This window comes from Mastomys coucha, unplaced genomic scaffold (assembly GCF_008632895.1).
Source record: "Mastomys coucha isolate ucsf_1 unplaced genomic scaffold, UCSF_Mcou_1 pScaffold21, whole genome shotgun sequence".
NCBI lineage: Eukaryota > Metazoa > Chordata > Mammalia > Rodentia > Muridae > Mastomys > Mastomys coucha.
In genome coordinates, this window is record NW_022196904.1 from 58,826,644 (window position 1) to 58,850,731 (window position 24,088).

At 40.6% G+C, this 24,088-nt stretch overlaps 2 long non-coding RNA genes and 1 pseudogene across 8 annotated transcripts in view; 2 read left to right on the forward strand and 1 right to left on the reverse strand.

Annotated features, from left to right (window-relative positions):
* Positions 1–17,050, forward strand: part of LOC116102377 — a 62,600-nt gene extending 45,550 nt beyond the window's left edge. For 4 of the 5 annotated variants that reach the window (XR_004123116.1, XR_004123110.1, XR_004123114.1 and 1 more), the window contains 2 exons: positions 6,316–6,420; positions 12,626–12,770. This is a non-coding gene — a long non-coding RNA (uncharacterized LOC116102377). Of the gene's footprint in view, positions 1–6,315; positions 6,421–12,625; positions 12,771–16,906 lie in introns of those variants that run through there. The other variant, XR_004123111.1, reaches the window with a different exon arrangement.
* The window catches only part of LOC116102375, a 78,649-nt gene continuing 57,843 nt past the window's right edge, over positions 3,283–24,088 (reverse strand). The window contains exons 4-6 of one of the 2 annotated variants that reach the window (XR_004123108.1): positions 22,113–22,237; positions 14,878–15,003; positions 3,283–3,594 (exon numbers count right to left, since the gene is read on the reverse strand). This is a non-coding gene — a long non-coding RNA (uncharacterized LOC116102375). Of the gene's footprint in view, positions 3,595–14,877; positions 15,004–20,294; positions 20,996–22,112; positions 22,238–24,088 lie in introns of those variants that run through there. The other variant, XR_004123107.1, reaches the window with a different exon arrangement.
* LOC116102374 lies at positions 18,571–19,998 on the forward strand (annotated as a pseudogene). The gene is made up of 2 exons (XR_004123106.1): positions 18,571–18,710; positions 18,975–19,998. The product of XR_004123106.1 is annotated as a tetraspanin-7 pseudogene (transcript).

Sequence of the window (24,088 nt, forward strand, 5' to 3'; positions counted from 1 at the left end):
TAGGAATTGATCAATTTGCATTCTTCTACATGCTAACTGCCAGTTGAGCCAGCACCATTGGTTGAAAATGCTGTCTTTTTTCCACTTTATGGTTTTAGCTCCTTTGTCGAAGATCAAGTGACCATAAGTGTGTGGGTTCATTTCTGGGTCTTCAATTCTGTTCCATTGATCTACCTGCCTGTCACTGTACCAATACCATGCAGTTTTTTTTGTTTGTTTTTAATCAAAATTGTTCTTTAGTATAGTCTAAGGTCAGGGATGGTGATTCCACCAGAGGTTCCTTTATTGTTCAGAATAGTTTTGGCTATCCTGGTTTTTTGTTATTCCAGATGAATTTGCAAATTGCTTTTTCTATTAGTCCATGGCGATCTGATAGGATACAAGGAATTATTTCAATCTTCTTGTATCTGTTAAGGCCTGATATGTGACCAATTATATGGTCAATTGTGGAGAAGGTACCATGAGGTGTTGAGAAGGAGGTATACCCTTTTGTTTTAAGATAGAAAGTTCTATAGATATCTGTTAAATCCATCCGTTTCATAACTTCTGTTAGTCTCATTGTGTCCTTGTTTAGTTTCTGTTTCCATGATCTGTCCATTGCAGAGAGTGGGGTATTGAAATCTCCCACTATTATTGTGTGCAGTGCAATGTGTGCTTTGAGCTTTAATAAGGTTTCTTTTATGAATGTAGATGACCTTTGATTTGGAGCATAGAGGTTCAGAATTGAGGGTTCCTCTTGGTAGATCATACTTTTGATGAATATGAAGTGTCCCTCCTTATCTTTTTTGATCACTTTAGGGTGAAAGTCTATTTTATTCGATATTAGAATGGCTACTCCAGCTTTTTTCTTAGGACCATTGGCTTAGATGTTTGTTTTCCAGCCTTTTATTCTGAGGTATTGCCTGTCTTTGTCATTGAGGTGGGTTTCCTGTATGCAACAAAATGTTGAGTCCTGTTTATGCACCCAGTCTGATAGTCTATGTCTTTTTATTGGGGAACTGAGTCCATTGATATTAATAGATATTAAGAAAAAGTAATTGTTGCTTCCTGTTATTATTTTTGTTAGAGTTGGAATTCCGTTCATGTAGCTATCTTCTTTTAGTTTTGTTGGAAGATTACATTTTTGTTTTTTCAGAGATGTAGTTACCCTTCTTGTGTTGGAGTTTTCCATTTATTATCCTTTGAAGGGCTAGATTTATGGAAATATATTGTGTGAATTTGGTTTTGTCATGAAATACGTTGGTTTCTCCATCTATGGTAATTGAGAGTTTTGCTGGGTATAGTAATCTGTGCTGGCATTTGTGTTCTCTTAGGGTCTGTATGACATCTGCTCAGGATCTTCTAGCTTTCATAGTCTCTGGTGAGAAGTCTGGTGTAATTCTGATAGGCTTGCCTTTATATGTTACTTGACCTTTTCCCCTTACTGCTTTTAGTATTCTTTCTTTGTTTTGTGCATTTGGTGTTTTGACAATTATGTGGCAGGAGGAATTTCTTTTCTGGTCCAGTCTATTTGGAGTTGTATAGGCTTCTTGTATGTTCATGGGCATCTCTTTCTTTAGGTTAGGGAAGTTTTCTTCTATAATTTTGTTGAAGATATTTACTGGCCCTTTAAGTTGGAGGTCTTCACTCTCTTCTCTTCCTATTATCCTTAGGTTTGGTCTTCTCATTGTGTCCTGGATTTCCTGGATGTTTTGCCTCAGGAACTTTTTGCATTTTGCATTTTCTTTGACTGTTGTGTCAATGTTGTCTATATCTTCTGTGCCTGAGATTCTTTCTTCTATCTCTTGTATTCTGTTGGTGATGCTTGCATCTATGTTTCCTGACTTCTTTCCTAAGATTTCTAACTCCATAGTTGTCTCTCTTTGTGATTTCGTAATGGTTTCTACTTCCATTTTTAGGTCCTGGATGGTTTTGCTCAATTTCTTCACCTGTTTGTTTGTGCTTTCCTGTAATTCCTTAAGGGATTTTTGTGTTTCCTCTTTAAGGGCTTCTACTTGTTTACTCTTGATCTCCTGTATTTCTTTAAGGGATTTTTTTTTGTTTCCTCTTTAAGGGGTTGTACATCTTTACCTGTGTTCTCCTGTATTTCTTTAAAGGAGTTATTCATGTTCTTAAATTTCTCTAGCTCCATCGTGAGATATGATTTTAGATCAAAATTTTGCTTTTCCGGTGTTTTGGGATATCCAGGACTTGTTGTGGTGGGGGTATTAGGTTCTGATGAAGCCAGGTCCTCTTGGTTTCTGTTGGTAAGATTCTTGCCTTTGCCTTTCGCCCTCTGTTGATCTCTGGTGTTAGATGTTCTTGCTGTCTCTGACTAGAGCTTGTTCCTCCTGTGGGTCTGTAAGCCCCTGTCAACACTTCTGTGAGATCAGCTCTCCTTTGGTAAAACCCGGGCGCAAATGGCTGTGGATTAGTTGTCCATCCTGAGTCCTGGGGTCAGAGCACACCCTGTAGACAGGATCTTCACTTTCAGGAAAGGTGCAGAGAGGGCTGTGGATCTGTTGTCCTTCCTAGGTGTTTCAAGTTTGTCTCTTTGCTTATTGGTTGTGGATGCAATGTGACTTCTGCCAGCCTTGACTTGCCTACTATGATGGATTGTTTTCTTCAATTGTGAGCTAAAATAAACAGCTTCTTCCTGAAGTTTCTTTTATGAGGGTCTTTTATCAAAGCATCAGGAAAAGAAAAGGAGACACTACCCAAGGGAGAAGTGCCTCCTGTGGTCAGCATGAGAAAGGACATTGACCAGAAGATTAACTTTGGTCCTTTGAAGAAACAGGCAGAGAAAAAGGAGGTATATAGTGTGTGCTGGGGTGCTTGACCCCTTGGGTGCCTCTAATTGTCCCTGTCTAATCCTCTTTCTGATACCTCTTCTGATATCATATATATATGGATTTTTTCATAATTTTTCAACTTACCACCAGTTGAGTTTCTAACTTTTCAATGATATCTTGGCATCATCTATTGTTATTGCAGACCCAAGAAGTGACCTCCAGTCTTCCCTGTCTTCAGACACACCAGAAGAGGGCATCAGATCTCATTACAGATGGTTGTGAGCCACCATGTGGCTGCTGGGATTTGAACTCAGGACGTCTGGAAGAGCAGTCAGTGCTCTTAACCACTGAGCCATCTCTCTAGCCCCATTAGTCTTTCCTATCTGTGTATCCCCACCTCTGATGCTAGTCACATGCTCCAGGTACAGGTCCCAAGGGTCTCACTCCTCTCAGTCGCCACACTTTTCCTGAATAATGGGAAAAACCCAGGTTCTGTGATGAGATTTTTGTTGTGTCTTGGAAAGTTGTATTTTATTCATTGAGAAGTGGCTTTGAACGTAAGAGTTTCAAATTTGATAAGAAGAGTATGTATGGGGGGGGGACACTATTGTTGGACTCTAGGAAATAAGTGCTAGCATTTCTGTCCACCCAACATCTGCAAGTCTTTTCCAAGCTTTACAGTTCAAGATGAGAGGCAACAAACCACCTAGCTATGGAAACTGAAGAACAGCTTCCTTGCCTATCTTCCCAGAATGGAGATCACCTGTGTGTGACCCTGGACCTGACCAGCTCATCCAGGACAGAACTGACTCAGGAATGAGACCTGTAAGGAAGAAGAGGATGTGTTAGAATTTAATTTAACAAGTAGAGTAGCCATTGAAGTGCGGCTTCCAGAAACAACCCCCCCCCCAACACACACTTCTGAAGTGTCCTCTTCAAAGACAGGATATCCAGTTCTAATGAAGGTCTCCTTTACGCTTCTACATGGCTCCCTGCTGTGTAGACCCTTATGATTGCTCTTGAGCCAGTTACAGTCTTTTGATAGTCTTATATTTTGCTTAAAGCAGGTATGAGAATTTTTGATTCTCATACTTCAAATCTTCCCCATTCCCTGAAGCCTACTGGCTGTCTGACAACCAAGCTTCTCTTCTGTGGAAACTGCTGGACCTCAGGTTACTTTATGTCCCTTTGAGTTTTTCTACACAGGAAACACTAGATATCTGTGCCAGGCAGGCAGGAGGACTGGTTGGTCATTGACTCAGCCATGGAAACAGGTCCAGGTATATAAGCCCTTTCTTTTCCAGACTCCAGATGATGGGTGGGTCCAATCAACAGTCTGAGCTGAGCCTATGAACTCAGTTCAGGTGCTTCTTCAACGTGTTTGTGAACAAAAATACATAACACTATGAGCAAGAGTGGGTACCACTGGCCCTTCAGGCATGCCAGGGAGTTCTGAGCTCAGCATTGCATCCTGCTTATGCACAGGGGTTCTGAAGGAAAAAAGAATACAAAAGGATGAAGGTCCCCAAGAAAGAAGAAGTATGCCTGAGATATCCATTCCAGTAGGTGGATTGCTTCAAGATGAGGGTCTAGGGGAGATATCCACAGGAGTTCAAATGGGCATCACAGTATTTTGGCCGTTGCTGACAAAGACATGATTTCTCTTTATTTCCATCTTTACGTTGCTGACAACTCTCTTCATTGTCTTAAATATGGATTGCCAGAGTCAATTAAATATGTGAAGGGAACAGTGCATATTTTGGAGGGAAGTAATGATTGTTACACCTCAGAGTAGCTTAATGAATACATTAATGAATGATCCTTTGCTATGGTTTTCTCCTAATAGCCATCAAAATCTTTATAAACCTACAGCACAATACATAACATCTCGTTATGAGATTTGCTATTTTTTTTAAATCAATGCATACCTAAGTTATTTGTGTCAAAACTCATTTATTTGCACAATAACATGGACTGTCAAACCTGACATCCTGCTAATAACATCCAGTGCATTTGCATATTATTCAAATATTTCCTTTTATGAAACAGGGGATTTTACTCACTCTGCTCTGCTTGCCTGTGCAGCATGCATTTGCACATTAGCTCAGTTCACACCGCCAGAGAAGGGTTACCTGTGGCAACTAATTATGCTATCCTTTATGCATATTAATGAGCCTTGTGAACAGCCATTCTCTGTTCTGCAGTGAGGAAAAGCAATCCCAGTCTAAATGGGAAACCGATTACTAGGAATGCCAAAGTTGGAGAGCAATTTTTGATAATTTCCCATTTTTAACATCTCTAGGTATATTCATTTTTCTATTGCTTCTCTAACAAATTACTTCACACTTAGTGGCTTCAAAGAGCAGACTTATTATCTTACTGTTCTCGAGGTCAAAAGTCCTGGCTGAGTCTCTCTGAGTTCAAAGGAAGGTGTAGGCAAATTGTGCTCCTTTCTTAAAGCATAGTTGATCTCTCTCTTTCTCGTTCTCTCTCTCTCTCTCTCTCTGCCTGTCTCTCTTTTTCCCCTTCTTTCTGCCCCTCATCCCCACTTTCTGCCTGGAAATTAACTTCTTGAGAATCATATAGTCCTCACACTTCCAAGCCAGGGAGGGACAATGACACTTTCTCAGACTACCAGGATTCACAGGTTACAGACCATAAGGATTTGCACTTATAGGGAAATGGAGATTAGATTAGGCTTGTATGAATAATTCCAACACCTTGTCTACTTTAAGCTCCTTGGTTTTAACCACACCTGCAAAGTTGACCTTACCAGCTTACACTCCCTGGATTCGGAGGTGGATATTATGGAGGGGCATTATTCTGACTGTCACTCTAGATAAATCCAAGTCTGCTTGAAGGGACCAAAGAAAGTGTTGAGTGGGATCTAGAACTTTCCTCCTGGTTACTGCTCATCCTCTCTGTTTCCTTTCATTGGTTGTGTGTCTCCTTGTTGCTATAGATTGTCTCCCTTATTTTCTCTGCAATCCCATCACTCCCTCTATTCCTATTTCTTTCTCCTTTTAGTTTTTCTTTTTGTTTCCCTTTGTGTGTGAACACGCACATGCAGAGGTCAGAGGACAATGGTGGATGTTATCCTCACCTCACACCTTATTTGAGGAGGAGTCTTTTTGCTCTTTTTTCCCTCTGATCTTCCAATAGGAGCTCTAGGATTATAGAGATTTGAGCTACCAAATCTGATTTTATGTTGATGCTGGGAATTCAAGCTCAGATCCACAGGCTTGATTAACAAATATTTCTACTGAGGACTGGGCCATATCCCTGCCTCCTTTTTATTTTTTCTTATGCTCAAACAACAACAACAACAACAGCAACAGCAACAGCAGTTGCAGCAGCAGCAACAACAACAACAGTGACAACAATACACAATACCTTATTTGAACAGCATCATTCCCTGGGTGTCCACTCTGCTCCTGTCTCTGCTTCATGTTACTGGTCTCTAATTTATGTTTTCCTTACTACTAGCAATAGTTCAGTTTTATTTCAGCCTTGCTATACCAACTGTCTTTATTTGTCCCAACAGAGACAAAGCAAGAGGACCACAAAGCATGGGACATACTGTAGATGCTTTGATGTTATCTCAGCCTGCCAAGGAAACACCCCAGTTATCCAAAGAACTTCCCTTATAGTAAGTACATCTTGGATTCTGACATTGCTTAGCCTAAGACTATCCCTGAGCTTGATGAAGGAGAAAAGGCAGTATCCAGTAATGAAAGGGCTAGAAGAAACCTGCATCTGCAAGGAACATGAGTTTCTGAATGGCTTACTCATCCCAGTTTTCCCACAGATCATTGAGAAGCAGTTCAGGTATCCGTCTACACTGAGTCCTATTGATAAGAGTCATCTGAGTTCCAGTTGCCAGCTGGGGTCATCTACTCTTCTAGATTCTATGTCCCACTCCTCAAATCCTTCATAGACTTTCCAGGCATAGTTGCTAAAAGAACATTTTCTCACTTTCTCAGTGTCTAGATAGTAGTAGTTAATTTTGTGTGCCAACTTGCATGGGTTGGGATGCTCAGTTTGCTGGAAAACACTATTTCTGGATGTGTCTGTGAGAATATTTCTGGAAAAGATTAGTATCTGAATCAGACTAAGGAAAATCTAGCCTGTAAGTTTTGTCGAGATGGCTCTGTAGATAAAATTCTTGATGTACAAGCATAGAACCAGAGCTTAGGTCCTCAGTACCCATACAAAAGCTCTGTGTAGTAACCTGCATCTATGACCCCACTACTGAAGAGTGGAGATAGGCAGATGACAAGGGCTCACTGGCCAGAAAACCTAGCCAAAATGTTGCAGTCCAGATCTCAGTGAAAGACCCTGCCCCCAAAATAAGCTGAAGAATGATAAAAGAGTGGAGACTAGGTGCCACCCTCCAACTTCTACACACAGATGCACAGATCTGTAACTCATGGGCATATACACTGGCATGACCCCCATCAAACCAAAAGAAAAAAAAGAGAGTAAATAAATAGATAAATAAATACGTAAATATCAACCCACTGTAGTGTTGAAGCTAGACACTCATCTCCCTCTGTTGGATGCTGATCTGTCTCTCTTCAGAATCTGGGATTTACACCAGCAGCATTCATTGGTCTGAATGATGTCTGATTATGCCTCCAGATTGCAGATGGGCTTATAGCACTTCTTGGTCTCTATAATTACACAATCTAGTTCTCAATGAATCTCTTCCATAGCCCTTTCTTTTAGGCTGGTAAACTAGATTTATAGAGCCTGCACTGGAGAGAACACTAAATCCAGAAGAAGCTGGGATGCCTGTGGAAGGTCCATGGACAAGAGGATATGCACAGCATCTCAGAGGGTGTTATGCACAGTATTGCAGAGCCTGATGCACAACATCTCAGAGGACAATATGCCCAGCATTGCAGAGCCTGGTCAAGGGAGGCTGTAAACAAATGTGCTCTTTCCTGGCTCCCCTACCCCTTTTAGCAAGTCCTTTCCTTTGCTACTTTATTTTAAATTGTGTTAAAAAATTACTTGTGGGGCTGGTGAGATGGCTCAGTGGGTAAGAGCACCGACTGCTCTGCTCTTCTGGAGGTCTTGAGTTCAAATCCCAGCAACCACATGGAGGCTTACAACCACCCATAATGAGATCTGACGCCCTCTTCTGGTGCATCTGAAGACAGCTACAGTGTACTTATTTATATTAATAAATAAACCTTAAAAAAATTACTTGTGCAAAAATGGCTGTCTTGCTAGACAAAGGCCAGAAGCCTATGCTTCCCATCTCTATTGATAGAAGGTGAGAAAAGAGTGGAGGAAGATGGACTGGCAGGAACGGTTCTGCCTCTTTATCAGGGACAAGTATCCAATGTCAAAATTCTTGACCCACACATCTGTGGCATTCAGAACATTTTCTCTTGAGGCTGGTTCTAGTTGTTTTGCCTCAGGTGCAGATTCTAGCCATGACACCAACCACCTGACCCAATGGAAGAAATCCAGACTTCTTGCCACCCCCCAGATGCTTTCCCCATCTCTGTGGTGCAAGCCCCAGAGATATATGCTTTCGAAAAGAAGCCTTCACTGTAGGAAACCACAGCTGCCAATGAAGTAACCGCTGCCATAGCAAATTGGAAAGCTAATCTCATTTCCCAAGTATGGCTCAATATCTGCTTAAGTACTTCTCAAGCTCATCAGGGTCTGGAATCTACAATTATTTCAAACCAAGATAGTAATAAATACTGGCTCTCCACATGGGGCCACCTAAGTTGACTGGTTAGCAGAATTGGTCTTCTTGCTTTAAGGGGAGACACAGGTAGCTCACCTAGAGAAGCTCAAGCTTGGAGGAAGAGATAAAATCAGCCCCATGTGTGTAGAGATGAAACCCTTCTAGCCCACTGCTGTCTGAACTCTCATTTGGTTTCCAGAGCTAGACAAAAAGCTAGACAATGTCTTTAAATAGCTGCAGGAAGGAAGGTTAGAGAAGGTATTATCTATGGTGATGGTGGTGTGTGGGAGTACATATCTGGGGAGTACAGTGTGGAAAATAAATTTAGAATTAGGTTATTTGAAACATCAGTGCAAATTTCAGTGTCTCGGCTGGTGGGCTATGTAGGGCAGCTCAGACTCTCAGGCTTGGGGTACTGAAATTTTATGTTTATTAAAAGGGACTTGGGTTTAAGAAAGAGCGTAGATACCTTTGGAAGGTCATTATGTTGTAATATGAGTTTCAAAGTTAGAAGTAAAGAGAGGTGCTTTTAGGAAAAGGAGACAGTGGAATGAGCCTGGGCAATCTTGAAAACTCAGGATAGGGGAGAGTCCCACTGCATGTTACCCTACTCTTGAAGTTGCAAAATGCAAGGAGCTGGTGCACTTAGGGCTAGGTGGCAGATGGGGTGGGGAACCCATTTTATCCATAAATATTTCTCTTTATTATTATTTTTAATGATTAATTTTTTATTTTTATGTGCATTGGTGTTTTGCCTGCATGCATATCTGTTTAAGGGCGTCAAATCATTTGGAGCTAGATAACAGACAGTTGTGTACTGCCATGTGGGTGCTGGTCCTTGGGAAGAGCAGCCAGTGTTCTTAACCTCTGAGCCACCTTTCCAGCCCAAATATTTTGCTTTTATAAATTTGTGAATTCATTCATTTAGTCCACAGAGAAGAATCTAGTGATCCAGACATAGTACCTGGTCTGGCTCTATGATGAGCTCACCCATTGCACTGTCAGCAGAAACACAATGTTCTGGGGAATCCTAAAGTAGGAGAAGATGGTGGGTACTTTGAAGCTGGTAGAGAAGGTGTAAAGGGTTGAGAAGGATTACAGGCAAGAAGGAACAGGGAACACTGAGGGATCACAGTAAGTATTCCTTTGTCTTAGACAACAAGGACAGTGGTGGAAAGTGGGCTGAGAGATAAACAGAGTCTTATAGGTTATGCTTAGCACTTTAGGCTTGCTTTTTAAGGAAGCCAGAGCCCACAAAGTACAGGAGTGATTGTTAACAATAGCTAACATCTGTGGCATGCTTGCTACCTGCCAAGTTCTTTTATTGAACTTCTAGCATTATCTGACCTGCCCTTAAAGCTACACAGTTGGAACAGTAATCCTCATTTAGAAGATAGAAGATTCATTTTTTTAGGTTGTAGCAGTTATTTATGCTTTACAAATAATAAAACCAGACTGAAAGATGCCATGAGAGCAAGTCAACTTGGTGCAGACACAGAAATCTACTACATGAGCACTAGCTCTACAGCATTGCAAGGTGTTATGCATGTTGCCAAGGAAGAATAGTTATCAGTAGTCTTACCCAGCTGTGAAACCTATGACCCTCAATGATGACCGACCCAACTGATATCCCCAGGGATGCAATAGTGATTATCATGGTGATAGCCAACAGCTGTCTAATTGGACCTAAGGGATACTTAGTGGGAGGGAACATTCCTGGTACTGTAGACAAAGCCAAGTACCTGGGGCTAGAGAAGGCATAAATCCTAGAATCAATTACAACCATTTTGCTAAATTGTGTAGCTTCCAACTGCTTCCTAAATACTTACCCTTATACCCATAGGTAAGTGTAGCTCTCATCATTCATCAAAGACTTCTCTCTTTTTAGAAGAAGGAGACTATCACAGAGATCCACAACTAGTCAAAATGTAGAGAATAACTTATCATAGGGTTCCCAGCACCAAGTAGAACATCTAAGGCAACCCCTACACTCAAGGATGAGGAAAAATCATGAAAGAAGGGGTAAACAGACTATAAGAACCAGAAGCTTGGGAAAACTGTTGCAAAACAGTGTCTTCTGAATCTTCTGCTCTTGAGATCTCAGCCGTATGGTTGCCTACATTAACACCTGTTTGAGACCACACTAGTCCCTATGGTAACATAGACAGGGAAGAAGTCCATAAGGCCCTATCCCTAGATGAAGAACTACAGGCAGTCAGTAGTTGTTCTGGGAGAATCGGGTTTCTTCATGGATGAGTCTTACGAAAGGCTGCTCTCAGCACTAAACACATGTACATAAGGCAACACTAATTGCACTTAGTAGGTTTACATGCATACATGCACACACATACATATGTGCATATGTAGGCTGTGTGTATGGATGGTTAAAATGATAAAAGAGGATGTGAATCCTATAAGGAACTTTGGGGGAACATGGAGGAGTTAGAAGGGAAGAGAGGAATGAAAAGGGTGTAATACAAGGTTTTCATGTATAGAATTCTAAACAAAATTTTAAAATAGCCAGTGTGGTGGTCTAGAACCTAGATTCTTTTATCCAAATAATTTTATTTTCTTGAGGACTCTGTCCCTGGGCTCTGCTTCTTCATTATTTCTACCCCTGCCCTTGTCCCTCTCTTTTCCCAACCCATTCTATATACTCCACCTCCAGAATCATGGCCCCCTTTTAATTGTTATTGTTATGTACATGCATAAATACATATATGCACACATAGTCACACACACTCATTTCGACACATGTACATATAACCTACTGATTCTGTGTAATTCTGTTTCATGTACGCATGTCCGGGTGGGTGTGGATGTGGTTGACCTACATGGGAGCTTGTTCTTTCAGGAGGCTGACTATATCTTTGTACTGGCTAATTTTATGTCAACTTGGTACAAGCCAGAGTTATCTGAAAGGACGAACCTCAATTGAGAAAATGTCTCCATAAGATCAAGCTGTAATTTCTTTTTTTTGTTTTTGTTTTTTTCAAGATAGGGTTTCTCTGTATAGTTCTGGCTGTCCTGGAACTCACTCTGTAGACCAGGATGGCCTACAACTCAGAAATCTACCTGCCTCTGCCTCCCAGGTGCTGAAATTAAAGGTGTGCACCACCACTGCCCGGCTGATACTTTTCTTAATTAGTGATTAATGGGGTTGGGCCCAGCATGTTGTGGGTAGTGCCATCCCTACACTTATGGTCCTGGGTTCCACAAAAAAGCAGGCTGAGCAAGCCAGTAATCAGCATCCCTTGAAGGCTTTTAAATCAGCTCATGTTTCCAGCTTCCTGCCTTGTTTGAGTTCCTGTCCTGGGCTTCCTTCAGTGACGGACTACAATGGAAATGTAAACCAAATAAATCCTTTCTTCCCCAACCTGCCTTTTGGTCATAGTATTTCATTACAGTAACAGAAACCTTAACTAAGACACACTCTTTCAATAGGAATTGATTACCTGTTGCTCACTCTTCATCTAGGGGTAGGAGCATGTGAAATTTCCCTTGGCCATGTTGATATGTCCACTGGGGGTGTCATTAAAGTGAACTTGTTCAGGCAGCTGAGAGTTCATGAGTGTAGTAGCTTCCCTGACATTTAATGAAGACACCATCTCACAACAGATATCTTGTTATTCTGACTCTTTTAATCTTTCTTCACCATCTTCTATGATTTTTTTTTTGAGCCTTAAGCATAGAGGTTGCATTGAAGATGTATTGGTTGGGGTCTTGCAACCCATAATCAATTATTTTCTGCATTTTGACCATTTGTCTATCTTCATAATAGTCTCCATATCTTGAAAAAAAACCAAACTTCTTTGATGAGGGATGAGAGCTATGCTTATCTGTGGTATAAGGATAAGTATTTAGAATACACTTAGAAATTGTATTGGCTTAGGAAAATGACAGTAGTGGATTCTCCTCTAGGGTCTATGACGTCAGCTGATGTGCATAGTTGGCTAGGTTTGCAGTACCTGGCATGACTCTTATACTACTGAACAGGCTTTCTAAGTTCAATTGGATAGTTATTGGTTGCCCCTAAGACAAATGTGCCACAATTGCATTGAGCATATCTTGCTCATCTAGTCCTTCTTGTGGTTCATAGGCTTTATGGCTATGTACAATTATGGATTATGCTCCTCTCTATTGGCAGATTTCACAACTTCTGAGACTACAGAAGCCAGTCCTCAGGAAGGATGTGTCCGGGTCACTTCTACCTTGATTTTTTGAAGTCTAGTGTTCATTTAAGGTTGGACATTGAAGTTCTGGTCTCTTAAAGAAATTTCTGCTTTGAGCAACAATGTTTTTATTAATATTTTCTTTGCAATAGAGTTATTTGAACTCATCATCATCCTAGGTTTTATTTCATGTTATGTCTTTCTGGCTAGACTTCCAAAAGCTAGCTATGAGTGTACACTGGACTCCCAGTGAGCAAGGTTACTCATGTGGGAATGTGGAAATGATGCTCTTGTCCCCAGCTCAGGAACACAGCACAACCCTTCTAAGGTTGAGTTAATCTTCAAATTCTGAACCCAGATTCTTAAATTTTGGATCACAACCCCACATGGGGTCCTACAACTGAATATGGAGTTGATAAAAGTTATGCAGACAGTATTAGATTTCCGAGCCCACAATGACCAAAAATAGATTCAAATCCAACATATAACTTAACATACATATATACATATATACATATATATATATATATATATATATATATATATATATATATATATATATATATATATATATATATATATATATAACATATAACCCAACATATAAGGTGATTCCATCATCCTTGCCTGTCTTGTACTTGCACTGTCACTGTGGCCTAAGTTCTGAAAACACAACACATGGACTTTGCACTGTGAACTCCTTCATTCCATGCAACAGCCACAAACCCACCTGAAACACCTTAGGTTGGATTCAAGACTATTGTATGTTATGAATTACAGTGCTTTTATTGTATATATGAAGTTTGTTCCTTTCTTATAGAAACATAGTGGTTAGTTATGGAAAACAAAGATTTTTTTAATGTTGCCCTGCAGTCAGTATGTATCAAATTAGTACACCTTCTAATTGTGTTCTGTTAGACAGACAAGCATATTCATCTCATTAGTGTGTAAATTTCCTTTACTTTTCTATAAATGCTAAATGTATATGCATACCAAATGGTCTTTAAAAATTCTTTGTAATTTACTGTCAGCAAATACTTACTTTGTATATCTATTTTTATATACCTCTATATTTAATGTTATGTAAAAAATTTTCAGACCAAAATGGATTATGAGCAGGAAAAGTTTAAGAAAGGCTTTTTAAGAGCTCTGTGATTTCTAGTTGTCTTATTTTTCTGTGGCATGCACAGTTACTGATATGTGAGGTCTAAGTTTATTACCTAAGAGAGGATTGCAAAATAGTTCGTAACTTCTTTAATGGTCTTTAATTGGACTTCTTCAACTGGTTACTTAGTTGTTAGTTAAGAAAAGGCAGGATGAATACCTAATTGGTTTTGTATCAATTTAAGATCATGAACTAATTCCTGTCAATCCCTGAAGATAATTTATTTCCCTTAAAATCATTGTAAACTCATGGATGTCTCATATACATATGTATATATATGTATGTATGTATATGTGTGCATATATGTATATATATATACTTGTAACTGACATATATGTACATATTATGTATGTATTTATATATGGATACTGGTCTCATATATAGATTTTTCTTTGTCTCTCCTCAGTCTGTCTCTGTCTCATCTCTGTCTCTCTCTCAGTGTATGTATGTATGACTGCTTATGCTCAAGGGGGAGGCCAGAAGACACCTTTGGGTATTTTCTTTCTTCCAGCACTTGGCAACCACAATCTTCCATTTTAATCATTTGTGATGTGCCTGGTAAGTTATTACAGTTTTATTTGTAGTAACTTAATTTTTCATGAGCTTCAGTACACTTTGTTTATCATCTAGTTGAGGCTGCCTGTTGTTGTACTGTTTATCTATTTACTATTTATCTATTGATTTGACTATCTTTCTCTAGTTAGATTTGTTTATTTTTACATTTTGGGCCCAGGCTCTCTAACTTACAAGTTTCTTTCCCTGCTTTCCATCTTTACTGTGTAATATTGTCTTTTGTTTAATAGAAGTTCTTGATTTTTATGCAGGTGAATAATAATCTTATCCTTAATGACTAGTGACTTTATGTATTTTTAAAAAAACATTTACCTATCAAGAAGCCATTAAGATTAATTACTGTGCTGATTTTCACATTTAAATCAATATTACATTTAGAGGTTTTTGTCTGTGTGGTAAATTAGGGGTCAAATTACTCTCCCCTCTCCATTAATATCCAATTTTCAGTTTCTTAATCTGAAGAAAATCATTAGATACATTCTTGCTCACCTTCTTGGATCCAGAGACAAAAGAGTAATTCTAGATGTTGACCCACTTCAATAGGTTTCTATCTTGTACCAGGACTCCACACTACTGTGGTAGCTGTCTAGTATCCTCAGGAAGACATCTTATAATCTGTGTTGTTCAGAGACAAAATAGACAAAAGTTTCATAGTCCATCACCAAAAGATCAAAGTTCAATGTTTTACCACGGTAAAAGATACACCACTTCTCATTTCTCTCAATTGTTGCCAGTGGTGATTTCTTAAGTAAAATAATAACCCATTAGTTCATTCCTTTGAAGCAAACATTTCAGACTTTCCAGAACATGTGAGGGAACATTTTCCAGTATACATTCTTTGCCCCTCTATATGAGTTGCAGATAGTCCAGGCAGTATCAGTATGAACAGTGTTATATACATGTGGAGATATGGGGTTGGGAAAAGAATGATATGTTCCCATTTAATTGAATCATCATAATTTGATTCCCCTTGTCTCTAAAATTGGGTGGCCCATGACTAATTCATGTCTCATTGAAAAAAATTCAAATTAGTGTTTTTCCAAGGTCAGTTTTCCCTTCCTTTCACTCCTTTATTAGGTCTAATGAACAGAGTCCCGACAGCCTGTCACTTTGAACTTTGTCTCCTGTTGAGAAAACATTTGTGCACATATTTGACTGATTCATACTAGCACAAGGGATTGCATCCCTCACTATTTGGAAGAGAGCTAATAATATCTTCCTCAGTTCTGCTTTTCCTGCATCATTTCCACCAGTCTCATCTGCCTGATACACTATAGAGATTTTAGTTTGGAATACAGTTGGCTTATTGAGACCTCTTTACCTTTCCACATGATAGTCCTATAAGCGAAGTGTTGTTGTTGTTGTTGTTTGTTTGTTTTGCTTCTGCAAGGTCTCACTGTATAACTCTGGATAGAACTTGCTATGTAAGTCAAAGTGGCTTCAATTACTCAGCCATCCTCTTGCCTACCAAGTCCTGGAATAAGAGGTGTGTGCCTTATGTCCATCTTGAAGAGGTTTTATATTAGTGCTTGCAGCCTAATAAAACTGTCACATACTTTATAAAGATCTCTCTGTTCTTTCCAGATTAACTGGGCTACTATTGTTTTTGGGTCTATTAACTTACCAGTCCATCCATCCATCCATCCATGCATGTATGCATGCATGCATCCATCCATCCATCCAACAATATACTATGCACTTTTGTAGACATTATAATGCATGAATATAAAAACACCCAAGACATAAAATTTGTCCCAGTTTCACCACTCATGGACAGTCACGCACACCCTAGTGGAAAAGCTTGATGATAATTAAAGGCGTAAATGCAATCAAGAAAGAGGCACAACTGGAAAATTGGACTGGCTAGAACTTCTCTTCTCTGGAAACAAGGTGGATCAGTTAGAATCTGTTTCTGAGACCCTGGCAGCCTGTACTGAAGATCTGACTCAAGGCAGCCACAGCGAGGTGGGCAAGATGGAATGGGCTGCAAGACTTGGTTCAGGGAGGAATGGCTGCCACACTCTGTAACCGATTGGCTGTTATAGGCGAGGAGAAAGGGCAAGTACCAGTTTTCTGGGCTGCTGACTAAAAATGCAAGTGTGGACATGAGAAATACAGGAGGGAAGTCAGAGTAAGTGGAAGAGCAATTTGTTGAATTGTTGATGTGGCTCTGGGACATTCAAGTGTATTACAAGGCTACACTGTGGAGGTCAGCTCCAGCTGGGTAGTAGCTGAAGTCATTTTGTAAGTATGAGAGAAAGGACTTACTGTAGGGCTTTGGAGAATAGAGGTCAAGAAAGGCAAAAGGAAAACTAGAAAACAGAATAATGTCTGAGACCCAGATTTCACACATGACCATAAGAAAGGATAGTTCTGTCAATGACTCCCAACATGGCAATACTTTGTGATTATTATCTTCCGATCATGAACTTTTTATTTGTGTATATCCTATAAATTATTGGGCATGGGCTACCACTAAGACTCTTCTACTTTAACACTCTGTAATTTCCCCCTGCAGCAGGAATCCCTAGGAGCACCACATTTCTTCAAGAAGCCAGTGCTAGTGCTTCAACTTCTCAGTGCAGTGGGAAGCTCTGTGATCACCTTCAATCAGTCATTCACACGAGGAGCAGATGTTGCAATAAAAAATTTAAAGATGAAATTTTAAGCTCCTGGAAAGTCCCATGGCAACCCATTAGTGAGTCCCATGATGTGTCATAGGCTCAGTCATTTTTATTTTGTGGTGAAACCCTACTTTCCCTGTTTTTAGTCTATGCTTTCTTTAAGGTCCATTCAAAAAGGTTGGCAACCTTGCTTCATGGCTACTGTGTTTTTGGTTTCTGTCATAGTGTCTAGAATGTGGTATGACCTTTCAGGTTTTGTGCTGTGCACATGGGAGTTAGAGGCCTTTTCTGCTCTTCTCCTACCCCTCTGGCAAGCTCTGCTCATTCCTACTTTCAAGTTCAGCAAGAACAGTTCTTCTGAGCCTCACCTGAATTTGTGCTCAGGAGTCCAAGAGACAGTTATGGATAACTCTCTTAGCTTCAGAATTCTTACTAAGAACATAAGCCTTACCAGGTACCTTCAGCAGCTCTCAATTAGGAGTGTAACATATCACTGCCTAGAATATGTTTTTATTATAGGTCCCTACCTACCCTGTGCTAAGGTTTTCCTGAGGGTTCATCTGAAATAAGTTATGACAGTAACAAAGATACAATCCACAGTCCATCTGTATTTGAGGAAATGAATGTTCTAAAAACCAAAAAGAAGAAAGGGATGGGGATTTGCCCAGTGTTCCTTGGCCTTACTTATCCACAGTAATAAAATTTGTACCCAAAGCTTAGCTGTGGACAACATATGTTGTTTTCTAAGCCCAGGAGGTTGTGGACCAGAAACTCAGTTATTCTCTGTGCCACCATGACTGGGTTCTAGCTTGGTTGGTTCAATGCCTGGAGGCTACTGAGATCACTTGTCTTGTAGCTTGGTGCTGGCTATCTTTAAGATCCCATTGACTTTCTTGAAAGCACATTTTTTTTGGGGGGGATGGGATGTCAAGGTTCACTTTTTGAACCTGCACCTGCTCAGACCTCCTCCTGCTTCCTGACAGTATGGAAGTCCAAGGTAAATGGACTTCTTCATGGAGCTGGCCTCCCCAGTTTAGTGGTTGCAAAAATCTACAAGACCTTTTATGACACGTCTTCATGAGTTCCAAATTGTTGTGTCTGTCATAATCTAATTTAAGCCAGCCTACAAAAGAGAGATAACAAAAACTTTCAACTGTCTTTAATCTGTAAGAGTCAAAAATGGGATTGAAACTTGGGTGTTTGCTTGCCATCAAAAGCCTTGCTTTTCCTTTCACTTGCTTTGTTTCTGCCAGCACCTATGTGTGGTGATCACAGGGTTCCTCACTATGTCACAATGTAAATAGATGGCCAGCTGCAAGAGGGCCATGGCTTGACAGCTTGTGACATGTCAGGGCGGAACAATGAGAAGGGCTAACACCCACAGTCTATTGGGGAAAAGGGACATCAATGCCACCCCCTACACTGCAGGTGGGCTAGAGCTTGAGAGAAGAACAACAATCCAGAAATGAAGGGGAAATGCTAATGAACCGTGCTAATGAGGGACAGTGACAGGAAAGAGGGAATGAGTTCATGATCCTATGGTAGAGGAATAAGGCGAATGGGGAAGAAGTCAGGGACCCAGCCTCCACTGTATCCACCTCCCAGAAGGAAGCCTATCTACTGCAAAGCAGTCCTCTAAACACAGGAAGCAAGAACCTCATTCCCTGGAGCCTTTCTTTGCCATCCAGACTAGCAAAGGTCAGTGACTCTAGTCGCAGGTGAATTAAGCAAACCTACAGCAAGGATTTTATAGGAAGAGGCAACTTGGAAACCCTGCTTTTTCTCTCTCTGAGAGCAGTATTGTGGCACTGAGGAGAATGGAGACCAAATATGTGGTATTCTGTCTCAAAATCTTCCTCCTCATCTACTGCTTTGTCTTTTGGAGCACTGGGATTATCTTGTTGGTTTTTGGAATCTGGGGAGAGCTTACTCTGGGCGCGTATCTCTCTCTTTTTGTCACAGATGTTCCTGCTGTGCTCATTGGAACTGGTGCTATGATTACCATCTTTGGTTTCTTTGGATGCTTTTCTGCATGCCGAGGAGACCCATGGATGCTGAAGTTGTATTCTCTGTTTCTGTCACTGGTGTTCCTGGCTGAGCTTGTTGCTAGCGTCTCAGGGGTTTTACTTCACTATGAGATCAAGGACAGATTCCTGAAGATTTATACCAATGCTATACAGAATTATCACAACAATGATAGGAAGAGCCAGGCAGTGGACCAATTGCACTATATTCTGAAGTGCTGTGGGGCGAAGAACTACACAGACTGGAATGGCAACCCTTACTTCCTGAATCATGGTATCCCCCACAGTTGCTGCAAGGATGAAACTGACTGTAATCCCCAGGATCTACGCAATCTGACCACAGCTGCCACCAAAGTTAACCAGAGGGGCTGTTATGTTGTAATGATAAGTTTCTTGGAGGAAAACATGGCCATCATCATTGGAGTGCTATTTACAGTCACATTTTCCCAATTGGTTGGCATGAGGTTGTCCTGTTGTCTGTCCCGGCTCATCATGACCCAACACTATGAGACAGTGTGCAAAGTTTTCCGAGAGAAATAGAGTAAGAAGCCTGTTTCCAAGAAGAATGACTACATCCTCTGAAAGACTTGCAAAGAACATTAGTGCACAGAACTCATCTGCCCTGCTCTCATGGCTGTCTTCCTCAGGGCAAACCCTATACATGTTGCTGGCACTCCTACTTCATCTCTGCTCCAACTTTTAGACCACATGAAGTGTCTTGTTCATCTCATGAAGCCCTGCTGTGTTACAGTGTCACCACCTGCAGCTAGTTGTAGTGAACCCCACCTTATAGCCCTGTGTGTGTGAGCTCTTCCTCATGTATCGGGTCCAAATGCAGGTTATTGTGGGAGGCTAGTTATCACATCATCACTGGCCTCTTGTGGCCCTGAATGAAGTATGGGAGGCTGCCAGCCCTTTATCATGGTCCATAAAAGCCACAGACCATTCTAGAGATAACCATATGACAGTTATCAGTTCTTTGGGTCTAATCTTGTTTGCTTTGGTTTTTGTTTCGCTGGGGTTTCTCATACTTTCTTAAGATGCCTAGGAGACACGAAGAGACATATCAGTAGTTATTCATAAGAAATAGATAGAATGTGCTATGGTGGAAAGGTGTTGAGTGTGCAAATTCTAGCTAGTTCCACACCTGGGTATATAGGTACAGCTTAGTACATGTTTGACATTCAATTGAGACCTGCATAACCTCATTACAAAGGCTTTCTTGTTTCTTTCCTTGAATGGAATGAATGATGCCAACTCTAGTTTTTCCCACCAACTAATTGCTGTTGGGGTTTTATTTTTCTGTTTTCTTGCATTGACATTATAGACTTTGAGGGCCTCAGACCAACTTAAAATTGGATGTGCTCTGAGAGGAGGGAGGGGGCTTTGAATGGAATGTAAAGTGAATAAAAATTATTTTAAAAATTGGCTAGAAAGGAAAATGGAACAAAAAACAGATACTTTGCAAAGACCTTTAAAAACAATGCTTTTGGGTTTCAAGGGTTAACTCAGTTGGTAGAGAGTTGGCTGTGCAAACATAAGATCTCAGAACCCATGTAAAAGCTGGACTTCGTGGCCTTCACTTACTGTCCCAGTGCTGAGGAGGTGGACACAGGTAGACATCACACTTACTGGCTGGCCCACACAGCCTAATTTGGAAGCCATAGGCCAGTGAGAAACCCACCTTCAAGAAACAAGGCATACAGCACCAGAGGAATAGAAGTTCAGTTTGACCTCTGGCCTTTACACCTCCATATATATGCACCCCATACACATATACTCCTCTCAAACAACCTCCTCTGTCTAGCATGCCAAAAAATGCATTGATATTTGTAAGCATCTATGCATTAATAAATAGAGCAATGATGAACAGCCAGGAAAGAGCAGTGGTGTTGTAGGAGCTCCCATGCAGACTGTCCTCTTCCACTTCTTTGTCTCACTGGAAATCATTGGAAAGTCCTGGAGAATTGAGAATTATGGTTTAGGATACTGATATGGCTCCCAGTTAATTACCCTTCTTTGGGCTGTTCTTTGTGACATGATAGGTCCTCCAATGAGCCACTTAAAGGCATGCTTCTTTTCCAACAGTGGTTTATCATGCAGTTAGTGGCTCTGCATTTGGAATGTTCTTTCCATACAGAACATTCTTTTAACAGTGTGATAGCCTTGAGATGAGAAAGTGGACTTATCTGAGTGTTGCAATTTTGTGTATTGCCTCTTATCACCCACACATTTCTTACTGATACACACATGCATCATCATGCCCAAGTCCACATACATGTGGACTTATATGTGAACTGCTCATGGATGTTTAAGTAACCACTAGCAATTAAATTCCAGTATTAGGTAATAATTTTATGGTAGAAAACCTGGCATTTTAGGATGGTCAGCTTTAAAAGTATGAATCCACTCAGTTTCTTAACTATGGTGTCCTTAGACTTATTTTCCCTAACTGTGAATGTGGGTGGCCATCTTTTTGTTATGCTTTTTTCTGTTACTTTTTTATTAGATGTTTTCTTTATTTACATTGCAAATTTTATCACCTCCAAAAGCACCCCCCCCATCCCATCCTCCCTCTCCGTGCTCACTAAACAACCCACTCCCACTTCCCTGTCCTGGCATTCCCCTACACTGGGGCATCAAGTCTTCACAAGACTAAGGGCCTCTCCTCTCATTAATGTCCTACAAGGATGGTTATCTTTTATAGAGACCACCATGTTCAGTAGAAGGTCCTGGAGCTTTTGAAACCACAGATCGCAGGGTCATCTCTTTCTTGTTCTATCATTACATTTGTGCTTGTATTCTTTTGGCTCCTGCACTATTAGTCAGAATGTGAATGAATTAATGTGTGTGTGTGTGTGGGGGGGAGAATTTGGTGACTGGTGCCATCACCTTGTATTCAGAGGGCAGGAGACTGTTGTTCTCATGTACATGACCATGCACTGTCTAAGGCACTTGGGATTACTGCTAATAACGACCTGCCACTCCCCACAAAGATCCCTCAAGTTTCAGGTTTCTTCCTGTGAATGCCCTGCTTGTACACTTTTTCCTGCCTTCTAGATGAGTCTAAACTTACCCACAAGGCAGCCCACTGACCAGTGGTCTGGTGGTCCAGGTCATGGACATCAACTAGCATCCTCAAACACCCTGCAGACTTATGCTTGAGACTCAGAATGAGAAGTCAGAATGTCATGGGAGTTCCTAAAACCAGAAGATATTCTAGGTGTGATTTCAAAGAAGATTAGCATGTGGTATTTAGTAATATTTTCAAAAGTATTTTAGCAGTGTTTACATAGAAATTATATGACTTATAGAAAATTGTCAAATGCTAGAAAACGCCATTGACTATTATGCAACAGCAAATGTACAACACAGTCTTTGGTTATGAACTGACTTAAGGGCTAATTTAATTTCTTCCTAAACTTAGATGCTAGGGTACTAATATTCCCCTGTTGCTGTAAGAGACCTTGAGTATATGCACTTATTATTCTTGTTGGAAGGGAAGGCTTTGCTGTCTTTTTAAACTGTCTAGAAAGAGGAATTCCATAAAAATAACTTGAAGATGACTTTGTATCAATATCCTCACATCCTTCTGGCCCCAAACCTTGTTCTCCCTAGAAGCCCTGCACAGAACTCTTGACCTCTCTGATTTAGCAATACTTCCTGGGTCATCTATCTCTAGAAGAACATCAGTCTGAATGCGGTACTTTGGCTAACGTATGTATAGTAGGCAGGCCATGGTGCTGCCACCCAGAGAATGTATACTGGTCATAGCAGTGTCTCATCTGGTCCTTGGGGCTGTTTATGTAATGTTACATTAAGGAAGGCAGATGAGTACAACCCATTTTAAATTCTATTCTTTCATTTCTGAGGGAGGTCAGAGTTCTTTAAAAGAGAACAAAGTATGTGAACTTGAAGATCTGCCAAAAGATTAAGGGGATAATGCTCGAGAAGAAGAAATTAACCTCACCAATTGCAAGGGACTGTGGGTATCTTGGTATCCAGAGGCAAGAACTCCAGTAAGCAGGTGAGGACAGGAGGAACCTAAGCAGAAGGCCAGGGTTGTGGGATGCTGGGGCCCTTGAGTAACTATGGTAAGTTGTGGGAATGAGCTCTTCAGGGAGCAGACTCAGAATCTTGGCATGCTAATGTCGGTGGGCTGGGAAGATTTATCGTGGCTAAGTGGCTTGTGGTGCTTGAGACAGATGCAGCCCTCTTTCAGCAATGCGGCCAGATCATCTGTTTTGCTTTCTTCATAAATATGTCTCCCTGAATGTCGACAGGGAGAGATTTGGAAATAAAACAAAAAGGCATTTTCTACAGGGCATGAGAAACCTTAATTTATCACCGGCTTTTCCACCAAATGAAAACGATTTGCTTTTTTGTCTTCAAAGACTGCTGAACAAATGTTTCAAAACTGCAGCAGATTATTGCAATTAGTGTGCCTACTTTTTAAGAGCTTACCCATAGACCGACAGGTGTTCTGAAAATGTTTTCATACATTTGTCTCTGTAAAGGTGGATAGAATGTGGACTTGCTCAGAAAAAGTTTCCTGTGCTCTTAGTCTTTTTTTACATAAAGGTGTAGATATTCTTCAACTGGTTTAGTTGCTACCCCTAGGAGCTGGGCTTGGAGTGAGTGTCATGCTGGCCCCTGAGAGGCTGCTGATAAATGCACACATTCACAGTGCCCATTGGTGTGATGATGACATTGTTCTACAGTTCATGAAGCAAAGCCCACATTCTGTCAGGCTACAGAGGAGATACTTCCTCATCCCCTGCTCTGGCTTCCCCAAGGAGAGACACTTAGCTGAGCACTGGATATTGAGTATTCAGGGAGATTACATTTCCTTCATTCTCTAAAAATCTGAGTCAAGTTTGTGGCTTATACATAATGAGTATATAACAGTGTGGGGCAAATTTTTGGCACTAAATGTGGTTTTCGTTTTCTTTTTGACCTTTGTTCCAAATGGAATTTTGCCTTATGATGTGTAATTATGTACATTTTCTTCTTCTTTCTTCTCTTCTTCTTCTTCTTCTCTTCTTCTTCTTC